Consider the following 18593-nt stretch of genomic DNA (forward strand, 5'->3'; position numbering starts at 1 on the left):
TAATACAGGATTTGGACTTTTCCTATCTTCATCTATATGGCATATTAAAACTAAACTGATTTTAACAGGTTGGGCAATATTCATCATTTTCAATGTTCCCTTTTTTAATTGTGATTTTTTCCTTAAACACCCACATTTTCAGTTGATGCTGATACGGGAATGAATCAGCTTAAGTTCCAAGTCATGTTCAATCGTTACAGAGGAGAGACTATTCACTATAACCCACTGTATTACAACAACAGGGTATGGGCCTAATTTTAGACGAAAATACCAGCCTGAATCCCAGCCCAAGCCAGTTCCAAAATATCATAATGAGCCCATATAAATCTACACCCAATTCAGTTAAACCAGCAGAAAGTTTAATGGGGACTCTAACCCTAAATAAACGTGTGCCTTATTGTCATTAACAATGTTGTGCTGCAACGCCATTAAAGAGAAGGTTGTCAACCCATCCACCACTCCTTGGCAAGCTCTGTTGCTACTTTCTGATTATGTTTCTGGCTACATTTAAAATCAAAACATATTGATCATTTAATAATTGTTGACAAAGTGCTAAAATGTTTGTTTTCAACCTCCAAATAGGTGTCCAATGATTGATAAATATATAATTGAATGCTAAATGATTGTACCCTAATTGAAGTAGCTGTTTATGATCATGATTTTGCATACCATTGCATGAATGACTGCCTGACACATAATTTATTATATTTATGATTAACAATCAAATGATTCATTACTTAACTAGTTGCTATGAATAAAGGTGCCATCAGTTGTCTTCTTATGAATGACTTGTTTGTCATTGAGTCAGTGTTGCTGATGAAAAGTAGGCCCTTCATTACCAAACACCAAGTAACTAAAATAGAATACAATTATGAGTCATTAGCAAACTGTTAGTTAAACATTAAACTGTTGGTTATTTTAAAACTAACCTTCATCTGGGTGATCACAGGGATATGTGAATATTTGATCTGTTAACTGGTTGCTTATGTCAGTTTTATCACACGACTCGTTAGGCAGAGGAAAGCTGTTGCTATCAAACATTGTCTACTTAATAAGCTGAGTCAGTTTACTGGCGAAGGGATAGATCAAATAGGCCAATAGAAGGAAGGTTTGCAAAGTGATTTCATGCTCCCTTGTAAAAGTATTTTTAGAATGTTTAAAATACAAAAATACAGTAGTTTATTTTGATACATGGTATGGCTGCTGTATTTTGTAGTTTATTTTGATGCATGGTATGGCTGCTGTATTTTGTAGTTTATTTTGATACACTTAAAATTAAGGTATTTGGTATCTTATTTTAAAATACATTTTGATGTATCTTTGCCCATCCCTGTGTATATACATGTGCTAACATTTAAACAATAATTGTATGCCGTTACAGCAAAGCATGAAGCAGCTATACCCACATATTTCAGTTTACTATAGTTGTTTGATCATGCAGTATTCATTAGGAAAAACCATGAATAAGTCATGACTTTAAAATAATTGTCTGTAAACATGAAGTGCATGCACTGTAAAACCTGATAAGTTAATTGAACTCAAAAAAATTTGAAACTGATTACATCGAAAGTATTAAGTAACATTCAATGTTATACGTTAATGCAACATTCTTTATTAAGTAGCTTTAAACCGGTAACTTTAAGTGACACTAACTAATTATTTTAAATTAAAGAAGCATTCTTTATTAAGTTGCTTTTACTAAGTGATATTTATTGACACTTACTTAATTTGATCATTTAAAGAAGCCTTCTTGTATAGTAATTTTTAGTAGGTATTTCGTGTTCATAGTACAAATTAAGTACAGGTAAAACATTTTAATTACCTTTATCAAAAAGCATTTAATTTCTCATTAACAAATTGTCCACTTTGTTTAATTGTTTTTTAAATTAAATTAAGATGTACAAACTAATGCATTAAGTAACCAACTCAAAATTGCTATAAACATTTTGAAATAAAAAAACAGGTCAACACAATTTAAATGCAAGTTACTCTTTTCTTAAGTAAACATAAAACATTAACACGTGGAAGAACGTTATTGCATGAAATTGTCAAACCGCAAACCATGCCCTCATTCCCAAACGTGCATCTGCACTTTTGAGGTAATAAAATTTCTAGGTAGGCTACCAGAAAACTTTTAAAAAGTAGATCTACACACAACTGACGCAATGAGACTAATGCTGGGGTCACACTACACGATTTATACAATCCGACCCGCTTTTGTGAACAGTGGGCGGCTCACACTTAACGACTATTTTGCACTGAATTGATGTCTTTTGCGTCGTGAAGGAGCGCACACTGCACTGATCTGACATCCTCGTCGTGGATTGCGTCACAGCCTGCAGCCCCACATCTCGCAGAAACACGCGTGATCCGCACAGAGAAAAGGTCAACACACACGGACGGACATTTACAGGACACGTTCGTGAAGTGCAGATGTCCGCAGTTATAAGCACATCTGCGCTGCTCCACCAATGGGATCAGTGGATTTCTGCAGATCTGTGCAAAACTGCGGAAATCTGCGCAACAAAAACACGACCACAAACTGCTGCTAAAGCGGAGAGAAAAGAGTGAAGACATGGCCGTGAGAGCTTCACTGTGAGAGCTGCAGCTGCACTCACAGCTCTATCCATCCCACAGTGTGAGCATCGCATTGTAGGGATCGATATTTAGCGCAGACCTGGGTCAATTAGGCCGTGTGTCCACCAAAGCGTTTTCCGCAGCTGAAAGCGCCGGCTGCGAGGGTTCAGTGCTATGATACGGAATATCCGCCGGAGTCATGTGTTGAAGTGCCTGATGTCGCAGATAGTTTGTGTTGCTAACAAATACTGACTGTACAATGTCGGCACAAGATAGATGGAAGAAGCGCGTAGAGAGAGAGGACGGTCGGTGGTGTTTGTCCCGCCCCTCCTCCGCTGTGATTGGACGGCTGGGTAAAAAGTGACAGTGACGAGCACTGCGTTTTACCCAAAGTTGAACATTTGTCAACTCTCGGCAACCGGAAAGAAACGCGCAGCGCCGCGTCCTGCTGCCGGCGTTTTAAAAACGTGGCGCTCCCTTTGCAAACAATTGAAAAAATACGCCACCCCAGGGAAAAAACCCTTTGGTGGACACACTGCCTTACAAATACTAATTGGTATTTTAAAATATTATTTTCCCTGTATTACAGTATTTTTAAACAACCTGCGCCAAACAACCATTGGTATTTGAAGTATTTTAATAAATACGTATGGAAATCTTATTCTCCTGTCATGTTTAGTCTTCTGTTTCTTTTCTCTTCTTCAGTCAGCTCAGCTCTCATTGGCTGCTGATCACGTCACTCTCCACGATCGGCGCGTTTCGAGTCGTAAATATTAAACAAGTTTAATAAAATCGTAGCGGCTCCGATAAGCTTACGATCAGATCGGAGGGCAAGCGACGCATCAGCCCGTCTCACACTAAACGACTTATCGGCAGCGGGATGCACCGACCAGGCTACTTGTCATGACAGTGCCGATTTGTCGTGAGGGTCAAATCGGGCTTAAAATCGTGTAGTGTGACCCCACTTTGAGCTCAAACAAATCTAGGCTAAATACACTGACTTCAACTATTCATTTAGAGAGCAGACCAAATTGGCACAAATCACATTCAATTTTCAAATGCATGACATACATTAAAGGCTAAAACACTAAATACATTTGATGCAGAAAATTACATAACAATAGTAAAATATGGTGCTAAATAAACAAAACTCAACAGATTAGCCTGCCTAAAGAAAAAAATCAATATAATGGCAGTCAGTGCAGTCAGCATAAGGTTCAGAAAATGTCAGCATGCCACAGCGCGTTTCACCTAAAATTTCGTCACAAAGCAATCCCACAGCGAATTTAAGAGAGAAATGTCAGCTTTTTAGCAACAACTTGTAAATATAACTAAGTTGTACTGGCAAACTTTTCTCTGCATACTTTCCTGACAGGAGCAGAGCAAAGATGGTTGAACTCGCGGCTGGGTGGAGATGGAGCTCGTAGCGCGTGCGTGACGTCAGACGGGAAAATTAATTGAAGTGATTGAGCACTGTAAACTTAAAATGGAAAATTAGTACACATGACAAAGAAAATTTGAGGCGAATACACTTTTTAATTTTTTTGAGTGATTACAACCCATATATTTGATCAAACTTTAACTGTTCGGTCTTACAGTGTGTGATTAGCTTGTAAATAAGCTTGATTCATTAATCTTCAATGCTAGTGTTGCGAGTGTCGCACACCGACCGAATGATGAGTCGGAACTCTCTCTAAAAAGCTGTGGAAGTCTTGGAGATGAGTGCTCAGTAGGTAGGGGAGCTGTGCGTTGAGAGCCGGGGCAGTGAAGTGAGCGCAGCGGGGCGCGGCGGGCTTGCCGACAGACAGTGATGTGGCATCTGACAGTGATTGTGCGGCAGCAAAGCGAGAGCTCCACCAAAGAGCCCGACTGGCCCGCTGGGGTGGCTGAAATCCTCGTGCAGCCTGCTGCGCCAGGGCCAGCCCTGAGCCAATCAGGGCGCCGGATTATTTAAGGAGCGGAGCGCCGCTTCTCGGCACTTCGTTGCCGAGTTGCACAATGGAGAGGTGTGGGATGAGCGTGCGGGTCTGGAGTCTTGTCTGTCTGCTGATGGCGGCTGCGGTGGACGTGTCTATAGCCCAGGGTCAGAACTGCTCGGTTAGTGACAACGAGAAAATGGCGTGTGGCGCCCCTGCAATCAGTAGAGCCGACTGTGAAGCGAGTAACTGCTACTTTGATCAGAGAGGAAGACTACGGTGGCCCTGAAGTGCAGCTGCTGAAAAAATAAAACCGGGGCTGCAGCATTTTCTGAGGCAATTACGGAAAGGGAGGGTGCATTGTGAAATATTTGACTGATGCCATTGGACAGCAAGCAAGTCACGTCGGCCGAGCAGCTTCTCAGAAGAGACAACAGAATCTGAGAAACGGGCGCCAACTGCGCAGAGCGCGAAGTATCATATTAATATTGTTGTGATCTGCTCTCTATCCACTTTGTGGTGACATGTTAATAGATTTATAGGGCTGTCCTAAAATCTATTCGAAATTAATGAAAGCTTATGTATCACTAATTTAACTAAACATGTATATGCTCATGTACAATTACAGTACTCCGCCTATATGTAAACTCTAAGAAGTGAAGGTTTTAATAAGAACCTTTTTGGATTCCCAGGGTTGATACTGTGATCCTCCATGTGCCAGTACCCGACTGGGTCCAATGGCTGCCTGCTTCTCCTTCCAGGCTGACCTTCCTGTGCAAGTATTCGGGCAGTGAGCTTGTTCCTGTGGAGGCTGTAGTGTACACTGCAGCCCCGCCTCCTCCTTCAGTCGTGGCCCCTGGACCTCTCAGTGTGGAGCTCAGGATTGCAACGGGTACTGTGATGAGCCCTTGTACATGACCATGCTATGAACTGGTTTCCAATGCATGCTGGCTTCCTAAAGCTCTCTGTCATTCCTCCTGTAGAAGCTGTGTATGACACCTACTACGGTGATGGGGACTACCCCGTGACCAAGGTCCTGCGGGATCCTGTGTATGTTGAGGTTCGCATCCTGAATAGGACCGACCCCAACATTGTCCTGACTCTGGAAGACTGCTGAGCAACTTCCACCACCAGCCCGCTCGGCCAGCCCCAGTGGAGCCTGCTGGTTGCTGGGTAACTGGAGCCCTGTATCTCTTGCCGGCCAGCTTGTGTTGCTGGTTTAGGCAGACCTCTTGACCCATGTGTGGTGCTCTTTCCAGGTGTCCGTACAGAGATGACCAGTACCAGACCACCTTGGTTCCCGTGGCTGGCTCCTCAGGGCTGCCATACCCAATGCACTACAAGCGCTTCATCGTGCAGCTGTTCACTTTTGTGGATGCTGGCTCCCAGCTCCCTCTGAAGGAGAAGGTAAGGGTCTATTGGCCAAGGAATGCCATCTTTTGGAAATGCCGGTTTGCCTGGGTTCGTAGCTCTGTTTTGTGATTTTGGCTCTCACCCGCTTCAAAGGGATTTATTACCTCCAGGCCCTATTCCCCAGACATTTTCACAGCAGGGATTCCAAGCTATTTGTCCTATTGTAGGTGAGCCATACTCCCAAGACCATCACTTTGATGTAGAAGAGTTCATGGGCCGATGAGCTCAGGAATTCTGGTAACTTTGGGGGAGAAGTCTTCTTTAGGTCAAAGCTTCAGCTCAGGGCTAGAATGCTCTATTCACAATACACCCCCCCTTAACGCTACACTATTGTTTGTGTTGTTCCATCTGTCTTTGTACATCTCTGTGTTTTTGAACAGCTTAGCCAAAGTAGGACCACATGCTGTACTTTTATTTCCCAAATATTTTAATGGAGCACATAAGACAGCAGAACAAAAATGCATTCAAATAAAACACACACAATAAAAACAAAAACACTGCAAGATAATCTTGCAGCTGACATCTTTCAATCAACACAAAACATTTCTGCAGAATCATACCTATATCCGCTGGAATTTAAATCACCTTACTCGTTTAGTTCTTGTCATTTTACAGGTTGTATTTTCACAGTCTTAATTATTTCATAGGATTTTTATTTTATTTTATCCCGCATTTCCTAACCCTGTACTGCACTTGCTTTAGCTTTTATCTACATAATGCCATGATATTTTACATTACTGGTTCTGTTTAAACGTGAGTTTAAACCTGAGCTGCTGGATTGGTGGAACACAGAGTAATAGCTTTAAAACCCAGGTAGAACCTGAAAATACAGTTTATATCAAACGCATGCAGAACAAGAAAAAATGAATAAGAATTGAAAAACATCTCAAATTGAATTGGGATGATTTACTTTATTTCTGTCTTTACTTAAATGTTCATACTCATGTCAAATGCAAAATTACTCCGTCAAGATAATTACAAAACCTTTTTAAAAACATGTACACCTTTCTGCTAAATATGATAAAGTGGAGATTTTGCTATACACATTGGAGTGCTGAAAACAAGAACTGCAAAATTGTTAGATAGCTCACAGAGGCTCGCAGAGGAGCCCACGTGCACACCTCCAAAATCTCACCTATGTGTCACACATACAGTTAGGTCCATAAATATTTGGACAGTGACAATTGTCATCATTTTGGCTCTGTATGCCACCACAATGCATTTCAAAGGAAACAATCAAGATGTGCTTATTACTTTTGAGCCCCTAAAATTGGGGGGACCACATACACCCATTTTTATAATTCTTACACTGTTCATCCAATTTGGATGTAACTACCCTCAAATTAAAGCTGAAAGTCTGCACTTAAAGCACATCTTGATTATTTCCTTTCAAATCCATTGTGGTGGCATACAGAGCCAAAATGATGACACTTTGATACTGTATGTGTGACACGTAGGTGAGATTTTGGAGGTGTGCACATGGGCTTCTCTGCGAGCCTCTGTGAGCTATGGTTGCCCAGAAACCAAAACAGAAACAGAAACCCAGAGCACTTACTGATCGACTCTCTTTTGGGGATATCTATGTGGTATCCAGACCCTGTGCTTCTTCAAAAATAAAAGCTTTGTTTATTTCAAATCACATTCACTGGCCAACATTCATTTGAAGGAAACTTGCAATCAAAACTGACCTTGATTTCCCAGGATCCCCTCTTCTCCTGTATCAAACTAGAGGGTGGCATAGTCAGGCACAACCCATAGGGGGAGCTACATAAGACATAAGCATGTTGTATATTTTTACATCATGTGTGTGGATGACCTGACTTTGCTGTGTTGCTGTTGTTACTGGGACATATGGCAGTGTTGTGTGGTTGTAGAGTAAGAAGACAGGAAACAGTAGTTGCATTAAACACATCTCTGTTAAAGCAAGGCAGACATTTTAACTGACTTCAACTTTCCTAGCGGACTGAAACACGGCATATGATAATAGCAGCCTCTAGTGGATACTCCCTAATATGCAAACAAATTAAAGTGAACACAACAGGCAGTTTTGCAAATGATGCGGCAACCCTGTAAAATTATTTTTGCAAAATAGGTCAAATGCTCATCTGAAATGAACCAACACATTATATTAAAGGTTTATTGTGCAATGTTTAAAATGTAAAGTAAAGCTGTCTTATAAACTAAATTCCATAATACTGCAATTTCACTAGGGTAAAATACTGAATATACTCGACATTTGAAAGAATGCAGGTCATATATTCAGAAAATACAAATATTAAGATCAGCATGTGTATAGGCATGTTGTGTGTGTACAATTATTTTCTGGTTTGTATCTGTAATTAATTTAGAGCAATTTGCAGATTGTATTTTTCACTTTGACATTATGGACATTTTCTGTGTTGATCAGTGGCAAAAACTCCTGATTAAATCCATTCTGATTTCATGTTGTAACACAATGAAATGTGGAAAAGTCCCAGGGGGGGAATACTTTTTAGAGCCACTGTACCTCAATTGATAGATTGATAATTGAGTTCTGCAAGCCACAACTAATTTCATCCTGTGTGTTTTATTCCTATTTTAACCGTTTTAACAAACTATCTTCTGTTCACTGCCTCTCTGCTTGAGACCTGTTACATCCTCATATTTTGGAGAGAACCCAACATGTATTAACACAATTATGTTATCTAACCTGAGTGGTAACACTTAAAAATACGGTTTCATGACTATGCATTTATAAATGGTTTATAAGATATTAATAAACCATTAATAACTGCTTATAAAAGCATTATTAATGCATGTATAAAGGAATGTCTAAATAGGTTTATTATTACTCAATAAATAGTCATATATACCATTGAAATACTGCTTACAAATGTTGAATACAAAGCCATAACATATTGTAACCTTGGTTATAAAGTATGTGTTAAATGAGTTTATTGACTCTCAACACAGCTTTATAAAGATCATGCAGTACATGTTTAGGTATGAATGTATGTTGATGGGTGGGATAGTGCTGCAGTGGTTAGCAATGATGCCTCATAGTACTCCGGTTTCCTCCCGCTGTCCAAAAACATAGTGGCTAAGTAGATTTGCATTTCTAAATTACTTCTTGGATTGTCCTGCAATGGACTGGCATCCTGTCCAGGTTGTGGCCGCACCTTGCACCCTGTGTCTGCTGTGTGAGGCTGTGGCTTACCACATCCTTTTTAATTGGATGAAGTGGCTATGGATAATCTATGTTTGTTTCTCAAAATTACTGTGCATTACTATGGGTACAGTATCTGTTTTTGTCTTCAGAAGTATGGGGCTTGTCTCAGAAGTTATGATTACAATAATGTGTCCAAATGTACTGTAGCTCTCCATGACACAGCAGGGGGTGTACCGTACCTCACGGTGCAATACCATCAGAGTACTTTCATCAACATCCAGGGGTGGCAATGTTCAAAATATCCACAGGGCGTACAACTTCATAATATGGTTCTTTAACATCGAGTCTGAATAGCATACTAGTATGTGCTATTATTAGGTATGAGTTATTATAATTAATATATGAGTAATACACAATTTTGTGCACCCAGACTCCAAAGTGTAACATTATCCAGCTATACTGCATTTGTTCATCAGTTATAACCATGTATTAACATCAACAAATGAGTTATAACTACATATAAATGAGTTATAAACTAGTTTGTACACCCTAAACTGAATTGTAGCACTATCACCAGCTATACCAAATTAATCAGTTATAAATCATTTGTAAACAAAACCTACAACCTGGCTTGTATCGGAGGTTAATATTGTTTCAGCTTTTACACTGGTTTGTTTATTGTGTTATCCGACACCTTATCTTAATGTTTACATAAATCTGCTTGTGAACAATGATAAATACATAGGTGTGGCCCACTGGGCATTAGAAAGTAATGTGTTTATCACTTATAGGTATGAGGAAATGATTGCTGCTTTTCCCTTTTCCCCAGGTGGATTCAGAGTATAGTGATCATGTGGTGCAGCACATTTCTTATTTTGCCTGGGTTAGGCATAGTCCACAAAAGGACTGAATGTTAAAATTGTGTAAACCTTTTGTACAAAATATATTCTGTTATATATGATAAAGCAGAGATTTTGCTTCACACATTTGAGGGGTGGAAACAAGAATTGCAAAAATGTGAGGTATTAGTACCCTATACCCATGCCTATGCACTTCCAATGAAAGTGATTGTGACAGGACGTCGTCTGTCACTGCACGGCTGCTGCTGATGTGCACTTATTAGGTGCTCATGTTCTGCAGCTGCATTGTCCATTGCCTCGCAAACAGCCTGTGAGCTCACGGCTGCAGGCAATGAGCACTGAGGCGATTGTGACATCAGCACCAGCTGTGCTTCAGCTATTTAACCTCTCTCATTCCCCTGGTAGTAGCTGTCCAATGCAAAGGAGGACTGACCCTCGTGCCTTACAACTGCCCATTTGTTTTGTTGTTTCCTTCTGTTTGTGTTTATCTTGGTTTCCCTTTTTTTCTGTGGACTGTTTGCAAAGAAAGCCACTTGTGTTAAAACGCCAATCCCTCAATAAAGCCTGGACAACGCCGGTAACCAATGTTGTTGATAATCTCCTTTGGTGGCTGAACACTGCAGATGTTGCTGGTGGCACATCCCTTCATGACTATGGTTTGGCCACCATAAGTAACTGAGAGGAACAGAGAGAGTCATCAGAGGTGGAAACAAGTGAACTGCTGGGGGTTGTAAAGGCTCTGAGGCGGGGCCTGCTTTCACTGTCCGCAGCCGCCAGCACCTGAGAAACTGCACTAATGGGATTTTAGAAGGTCAGCAGAACTGGGCCCTGTTAGTACTGGGGACCAATCTGGATAGACAGTTTGTTGCTAGAAGTTTTTTTAGTGAATGTGTAGATTGTGCTTTGTCCTTTTGAGCAGAACTTATAAAGCAACGCTCACTACATCTGAAATGTATGTTGTGGAGAATTATTATTGTTGCTGTTATTATTATTTTATTATTTTATTATTATTTATTTCTTTGCAGACACCCTTATCTAGGGTGACTTATAAATCATTATTATATTACCATTGGAAAATCTGTAATGGTAAAGTCTACAGTTTTAAGCGTCTGACACCGTTTAACGATAGGTTGCAAATGCAACCATGGTTGTCTGAGAAAAGAAGCACTGCCCAAGGGGAAGGGGTTTTCAGTGCTCATTCCCTGGAACGTATCGAAGACATTTGTCTATCAAAGCTGCCATTGGCCCTTGTGCCTGTCACTCAAACAGGACCCTTCCACTTCCTGTTTGTATAAAAGGTGATGCTAGCTGCAACAGATGCTCTACTGATGGCAATAATAAATTAACTATATTCACAGCGGGGCACAAGAGTAAACTCAAAAGCCTCCCACTGAACACAGCAGCAGCGGTCCTGAGCACAGTTGGCATAGCTAGGGCGGGCCACAGACCTGCTGACAAAGGACCTAAGTACAATGACGGGGTACAGGTGTAAAAAACACATGCACTCCCGCCTACAGAATGAACTATATACAAGTCACAGTCTGGTAGGAAGGGAAAAAAAAATTCTGCGTCGCTTCTCTCAAGCATGCTCTGCAGGGGCAAACAAGGGTAGAAAGCCAGGAGCCAGATAGGCTACTGAGGCTCAACTGAAGCCAACACCGGATTCCCAATAGAAGGAACCGGTCCTGTCATGTCCAGCCTGTAGAACCAAACAAAGGCGTGCAACCCAAGACCCAACTCGCAGCCGCACAGATGTCTGCCAGTGGGGTGCCTTGAAAAAGGGCCCACGACGTGGCTACACCTTGAGTTGAGTGGGCATAGTGCGCTCCCAATAACACCTGAGAGCCCGTACCGGGCACAACAGGTGTATCCTACTCTCCTCCTCTGAAGAGAAGGTAGGAGGACGGAAAGCCATCAACTCAATAGGCCTGTTGATATGGAAAGGAGACAGCACTTTCGGGAGGAACGCAGGATTAGGGCAAAGCGTAAACCTGGAACAATCTCCCACAAAACGGACACACGCAGGGTCTACAGACAGGGCGTGTAACTCGCTCACGTGTTTTGCTGACGTGAATGCCAACAAAAACGTAATCTTCAGTAACGTTAATCTGAGGTCAACTGATTGCACGGGTAGGCTGCAGTCTGCACGCACCTTTCAGAAACTGCGCCACCAAAAAATGAGAGCCCGGAAGCTCACCATCAATCCTGACATGACATGAGGAGATGGCGACCAAATAAACCTTAAGCGTGGATGGGGACTTGACTTGGTCCAACAGCTCCTGCAGGAATTTGCAGAATGACACCTATATGGCAATTAACTGGGTCATGAGACTTCACCTGACACCAAGTTTGAAAGTCCTCATGCTGCCCTTGAGGGCGCACTTCGCGGATCACGTGTTTCTCCAAGAGAGCAGTGATTTTGAAGCAAACTGCCACACACTGCAACGGGTCACTCACTCGCGTCCACACCATGCCTCTGAAGGGGGGTGGATGGGTCTGGAACTGTAGGGAGTAACCAACTGTTATAATTTGGAGCACGCAGGAGTCCTTGGTGTGGAGGTGCCAATTGGAGAGTTGCTGGGGGGTGTATGGGTGGGCCAGAGGGTGGGGTAAAGTCGTCTCCACAAAAAGTTATTTGCTGGAGTTCAGCCACCATTTTTAAAATGCCAGCAGAGATGCGAGCAGTGAGGAGAGTTTTGATTAAAAAATTGCGAAATCAGCAGCAAACAGTGGTCTGTCGAGGAGAGAGACACTTTAGTAAAAATAAGGTCTCACCAGGTCAACTAACTAGTTACGAGTTTTCAAATGGCAGCAATTAGAGACGATTGAGCGCACCTTCCTTGATAGGAAAGATGTGCTACAGGTATATTATGATGATGGAGAGTTAATGCAAAGATATAGATTGGATAGAAACGTTGTTTGTTAATGAACTGGTCATTCACTGGTCCTTACGGGCAGTTTCTTACGCTACTGGCAGAAATACGGTGTTAAGCCAAATCCAGTGCCCCTACGAATCATGTGTCCCTGGTTGGTTTGCGCATGATTAATAATTTATGAATAAATTCATTTCCTTAGCACAGGGCGAATTACACAAAAGAAACATACATATTTTACAGTAAGAGAAGATCAGATATACAAGAAGCACTGTTCCAGTGATGCACTTTGTGCTCACACGCCAGCAGAGTGCTGACAATGTATTATTATGATGTATTTCTTAGCAGATGCCCTTATCCAGGGCTACTTTCAAAACATAAGCATTGTTGCGGTGTCTGGCAACAGGGACAATGCAACAATGATTTGGGACCATCATCACAGACTTCATCAATAAGCAGAATTTCCCATCAAACCATTAACATCACCTGAGATGGTCTGACAGTTTATTGATTTGCCCACGACTGCGCCGCAAATACAACCGCATTCATAATCAATAAGCTAGCCTATAGTCATTGTTTTTAAATGATAAAAGTAAAAAATACTCCACAAAATGAATGAAAATGTATCCACTCATAAAGTAGTATTTATGTATTTAAGTAGTATATATAATGAACTGTATGCACAGTGACGAATGCATGTTAACTCTAACTTATAATTTATTCAGTACAGTAAAAGTGTCTGAAATAGCGAATCAGTGTAAATCCCTTAATGCATCAATACAAATACATTAAAATAATTTAATTATCTTAGCATATTCGTATAGCTGTATTTTCGTTTCTGCTTGTCTACATGTGATCTCGCGTTTTTTGTTTTGTTTTTAAAAATGTATTTGTGCTGTGTGTAGATGCTGAATGAGTTTAATTTTGATGGTTAAATAGGGTTTCAAAGACAGTAGTAAAGCTTGCAAATTAAGGATGCAGTCCACCTCGGTGCTGATTATTATTGCCGTGTGTTTCTTGACTTCTACTCGGTGCTTGGGAACACCCACATCCAGTGACATCAGCATTTGGTTCCTAAACCGGTAGAAAAGGAGGCCGGTTCACAAAAAATTTAGCTGGTTCCCAGGCCGAGCACCAGCTCCGGCACCAGCATCAGCACCATGTCGGTGGAAAAGCGCTACCTGTGTCCTGGTGTAGACCTCGCCTGCCCATGCCTGTGAGGGGCCGTTGCCGGGTGGTCCCAGGTGGAGTGTAACTCCGCCAATAGATCAGGCAGCAGTGGGAGGGACCGTGTGGGCCATTGCGACCGCTCCCCTCTCTCTGGAGGGCGGGGAGGCGGGGTCCACTGGCCAGGGGATCTGCAGGGACTCCACAGCCCACTGGGCAACTGCCCAGAACTCAGCTTGGCATCCTGCCGAACTGAGAATGAGATCCTCACTTGTGGGGGGAGGAGGGAGGGAAGCCACATCCTCCCTCAAATCCGCCTCCAAATCAGACCATCCATGAGGGCTGAGGGGGATGACATAATTTCCCTATGTCGCCTGCTGACTGTCCTCCTCCGCTGAGTGGACAGACAGGCTCCCCTCTGACTCCATGTTGTGTGGTTTTATTATAATTTCATTTAATTAGGTGATTGGGAATTATTTTTTGTCTGTTGAACGCCACCAATCAGCATTTCGATGTGGACTTACCTGAACTCATTCCCCTGATTGCTTTCACCTGCGCCCTTGTTTCCCTTACTGCCTATATAGGCTGAGGGTCTCCTCTTATTTAGGAGAGCAACCTACTGAGTACAGATAGAGCATGCACTGAGCGCAGCTCGGGTACCAAACTTAAAACACATGGTTGAAGGGAAGTGGGCGACTGGAGACAGCAGGGGATAGGGAGAACGGCAAAAAAGCTCCCCTAAGAAGGATTATAAATAATTGCCAAAAAGAAACCCCTGGAGACACGCACAGAGACAAGGGAGAAGGATACTTGATCACTGGAGTCGATGGCAAGACTACAGAGCATTAAGTATCTCACTTTGCTTTCTGGGGGAATCGATTAAGCAAAGTAAGCATACACGGGGATAGATGAACTTGCTTTATTGAGACTTGATCCAGTTTTGACAGTTATAGATTCTTGCTGCATTTACCTGCACAGAGAGGGTCTCTTGTCTAGTTCTTGGAGTAGATCAGTACCAGTGAACAAAAAGAAGAGATGGTGATTAATTATATTTGGGCATTGTGCAATGTAGATTTGAATTAACAGTTGTTTCTTATCTGCAGCTTTGTTGGGGTTCCTGTTGGCCAACGGGGTCCCGGCTTTCCGCTTGTAGCATAAGGTACACTTATAAATTTCAATTAAAGAAGTGAATTTATAGTATCACCTTATCACGAATCCTGGAATCTTGTAGAACTCAATTTCTGTAATAATTGGACGCAGACACCAATTCCAAAGACATAAATTGTCAATTTTATTCAAAACAAAGTCTAAATGTAGCACTACACTAATTATACAAAAGGGAAAAACTAATGAAAATTCAACTCTAGATCAACAAATCAAAGACAAATCACTTCCGTGACCAAATCAAAGACCATGGGATCGCATATGATAACACAAATCGTTAAACAAAAAAGGTTATAAACACATTGACTACAATACCGGTTAGTAAGACGAAGGTGAGTCTCTCGTTAGTATTATTAGTCAGACATTAAATAACTACGCAGGTTAGTATTTATGTCAGGTAACTTCTCGTTATATATATATATATATATCAGTCTCATTTACGTTTAGGTGCCGAGAAAGATCCTATCATTACTTGTTACCACAATTTCCCTTAACTGATTATTATTCAATGATTAAGGATAGGCAGGGCCACCAATAATCTAATGTCTATTAACTTGTGTCAATTTCAGACTAAACAGTTAAACAGGAATGAGAAGATATTTCTCGGCGTTGACAGATTTTATTTCTAAAATTATCAACAAAACAGTTTAATGCAATACACATTTATATTTAAGAAAACTAAATGATATTACACATTCTAGAGTTATGAATCACAGATTAACATTTCTAATTGATTTCTCAAATGTCATGAATCATGAACTCCAAACTGTTAAACTTATCTGAACTTCGTCGCAGAGAGGCCTCTCTGGCTTCGGGCTCAGATAACAGCACACGGCACAAGGTCCGTGTGATTTGGAACAAAGGCAGTCCGGTTCAGCTTTGTCCAAGAACTTCCACTCAGTCGATGCACCTGGAAGTTGGGGTTTCGCGAAAGTAGAGTTGTTTCCAAACAGATTTTCCACTGGTTTGAAGGCTCCAAGGTTGTGCACAAAATCTTCTTTGTAAGCAGGGGTTCCACCGTAGTTACTTGAAGACGAAGTCTTTGAGGAAAGCAGGGCCCTGTTTGGTTCCAAGGGTCAAGTTTCTTAAGACTCAATAGCTCAATAGCTATTTTAATGACTGACACTTTCGTATTCAGTCGACTTCAGTCAATTGTCCAGCTGTAAAACTCCACTGATCAGGTGGGCACAGGCGGGCATGCAGTCTGTAAAGTTCTTTATTTAATAAAGTCCTTTAAAATAATTCTTCATATGGCTCAATCTCCTTCTCCCAGTTTAACTCTTCTGTTGCCGGCAAAGACTTGGTTGGTTTCTGGTTCCGGTTCGGGCAACAGAGCTACAGGTTGAGCTGTGACAGCGAGTTTCTGGTTCAGGTGAGAGAGAGAGAGAGAGAGAGAGAGCGTTCGCTGTCCTCGTCCTGTAGCCCTCAGTGTTTTCAGAACCTGTTCTTGATCTTGTAGTAATATATTACAGAAGAGTAGAACTATAATCACACTTTGACAGTGCTTCATTTTCTCAAACTGCTGTCCAACCATGCCAACCATATGCCGACGTCGGTCATCCTCCACCTCACCGACCTACTGCTGTCCAACCATGCCAACCAAAATCCGATGTCGGCTATACATCACCCCCCCCGACCAGACTGGTGTCCGACCATGCCAACCATAATCCGACGTCGGTTATACGTCAGCCCCCCAACCGCGACTGTTGTCCAACCACGCCAACCATATGCCGATGTCGGGCCAACGTCCTGTGCTATCTGGGTAACTTCTGACATGTGTGACAATAGTTAGCAATACATACGCCACCCTGTTGGTTCATCAATAACAGTCAGAATTGCTGCGACTATATTATTTTCAACCTTCGCCATTTTTAACAACCCTGTCTTAATCTTGTTGTGTTGTGGTTGCAAAAATGTGCCCCTATTCTGATTGGTTATGGCAGTTAGCTGACGCACTGTGTCCACACTGAAGGACTTGACACTGAATTGCCGGCAATTGTTTCAATGTGAATGGGGTTTAAGACACTCTCTCAGGTCTAGTACTGAATACTTAAGTCTTTTAATATGTTAATGAACGGGGTTGTCAGACCACAACTTAACACTGCTAGCTAGAAAGCTTAGGAAGAACAGGACCAGTTTATCTGCAACTCAGGATCCTCAACTCAGGACAACACAATAGTAATGTTTACTAGGAAAGTAAAGAGCAGGAAAGGTCAAAAGGACAGCCTGCCATGGTTTAACCCAGATTTATGTAAGCTAATGAAGAAGAGAGACTTTGCATTAAATAAGGCCCTGAAGTCCAAATTAGAACACGATAAACAAATATTTACATTACTAAGGAATAAGGTTGTTGCAGAGTTGAGGAATGCTAAGGCAACATTTTTCATCATATTATTGGGGAGGCCAAGGGCAATGCTAAACTAATATGGGAACAGATGAATAAGCTTACAGTGAAAGACCATAAAGCAAGAAAACAACCAGAACTGAACCTGAATGGTAATCTTACACAAGACCCAACTGAAATAGCAGAGACCATTAATAACTACTTTATTGACTCTGTTGCTAGTGTCGCACAGACTTTTTCACAAAGATCAAAGTACCAGTTGATGTAAATAGGCCAACTTTCAAAATAAGGGAGGTCTCTGAATCTAAGTTACTAGATATTATCAGTTCACTTAAATTCTCAAAAGGTAAATATTTTTATGGGATGGACTATTTTATGCTTAAAACACATAATGAGTCCCTGGGTCCCCCCATCACTAAGGCTATCAATAGTTTTATCTCCTAAGGGATTTTCCCAAGTGTCGGCTATAGTGACACCCATCTTTAAAGCTGGTGACCCCCAGGAAGTTTGCAATTACAGACCCATCAGTATCTTACCTATAGTGTCCAAAGTAGTGGAAAAGTTGGTGTGTGAGTAGCTTGTTTTCCATCTGAACAACACCCCTTTCACATTATATCCTATTCAGTTTGGCTTTAGAGATCATCATTTCACTGAGACAGCCAACTGCTTTTTTTTGGAAAATGTGAAGTCTCTAATGGATAGAGGTGGTGTTGTAGGGGCTGTGTTCCTTGACCTAAGGAAAGCCTTTGACACTGTCTGTCCTTATTGCCAAGCTGTCAAACAATAAGAAATGGCTAAATCTATCATGCCTTCAACTAAATGTGACAACAACAGTGTGCATATGTTTTTTACTAAAAGCCTTAGCACTATTTTGGAATCAAATATTTTTGTAGCAGGAGTAAAATTACAGGTGGTGCAGGAATTTAAATATATTGGCATTGTGATTGATATGAATGTATCTTTCAAATCACAAGTATAGAAAGTTGTGAACAGAGCTAAATTTAATCTGTCCAACTTCCGATTCATAAAAACTGTCTCTCAACTGAGGCAGCCAGAATTTACATGAATACCATGATCATTTCTCAAATGACAACCAGAGCCATAGCTAGGAGGGATTGTGTCATACCATTC

At 41.5% G+C, this 18593-nt stretch overlaps 1 long non-coding RNA gene across 1 annotated transcript; it reads left to right on the forward strand.

The window, feature by feature from the left end:
- Window positions 1-5233: 5233 nt before the first annotated feature.
- Window positions 5234-5896, forward strand: LOC136718803 (uncharacterized). Its single transcript, XR_010805323.1, has 3 exons — window positions 5234-5385; window positions 5477-5666; window positions 5753-5896. It is a non-coding gene; the product is annotated as an uncharacterized LOC136718803 (long non-coding RNA).
- The last annotated feature ends 12697 nt before the right edge of the window (window positions 5897-18593 follow it).

The sequence above is a fragment of the Amia ocellicauda genome, chromosome 23, assembly GCF_036373705.1.
Source record: "Amia ocellicauda isolate fAmiCal2 chromosome 23, fAmiCal2.hap1, whole genome shotgun sequence".
In the NCBI taxonomy this organism is placed as follows: domain Eukaryota; kingdom Metazoa; phylum Chordata; class Actinopteri; order Amiiformes; family Amiidae; genus Amia; species Amia ocellicauda.